Genomic DNA, 855 nt, shown 5'->3' with positions numbered 1-855 from the left:
TGACACCCAACCACACCGCTTGAAAATCTTAAAATATTTTTTAATGTTATCTTTACTATATATTGAATAGGGTGACACGTTGTCGCTACATAATAACCAGATAAAATGGATCTTGTTTATACAAAAAATATTTCAAGATTGTGGTTTCTCAAACATATGGGAGTCACAAAATTTTGTTAATAAAGAATGGTTAAAAACTGTCATAAAGCAGAGATTGCTAGATCAATATATTCAGAACTGGAATTCCCTCATTCAAAATTCGTCAAAAGGTATAAACTACAAAAATTTTAAGAAAAACTTGAAATTGAAGAATATTTTAATATTTTGGACTTCAAAGACGCTATTGTTTTTTGTCGATTTCAAATGACTAATACTAAGTTGCCGATTGAAACAGGAAGATGGCAAAACATAATCAGAGAAAACCGTTTTTGCAGTCTATGTAACAATCGACAAATAGGTGACGAATATCATTTTATATTTGAATGCAAATTTTTCAATCAAAAACGAAAAGAGTTTTTAACTGCATATTTTACAAAACGGCAAAATACAGTTAAATTCTCTGAAGTTATGTCAAGTACAAGAAAACCAGTTCTGAAGAAGCTTTGTTTTTTTTTTATAGAAAATATAAATACTTGTGATTGTCGGCCCGTGCTTGTACTCCTGGCTTGTAACTTTTGTAACATCTCTCGCTTGTTTTTTACATATTGTAAATATTTATTGTTGTATTTGTTATCTCTGTACCGATGTAATGCATTTGCTTTATGAGAATACAGATATATATAGTAACTTCTTTAAATATACACAAGTCATAATTACATTTGCCAGAGGGTAACTTGAGGTAAACGGACAGAAAGT

Source organism: Mytilus edulis, chromosome 9 (assembly GCF_963676685.1).
Source record: "Mytilus edulis chromosome 9, xbMytEdul2.2, whole genome shotgun sequence".
NCBI lineage: Eukaryota > Metazoa > Mollusca > Bivalvia > Mytilida > Mytilidae > Mytilus > Mytilus edulis.
The sequence above is the reverse complement of the archived record's forward strand: the minus strand, read 5'-3'. Positions refer to the sequence as shown.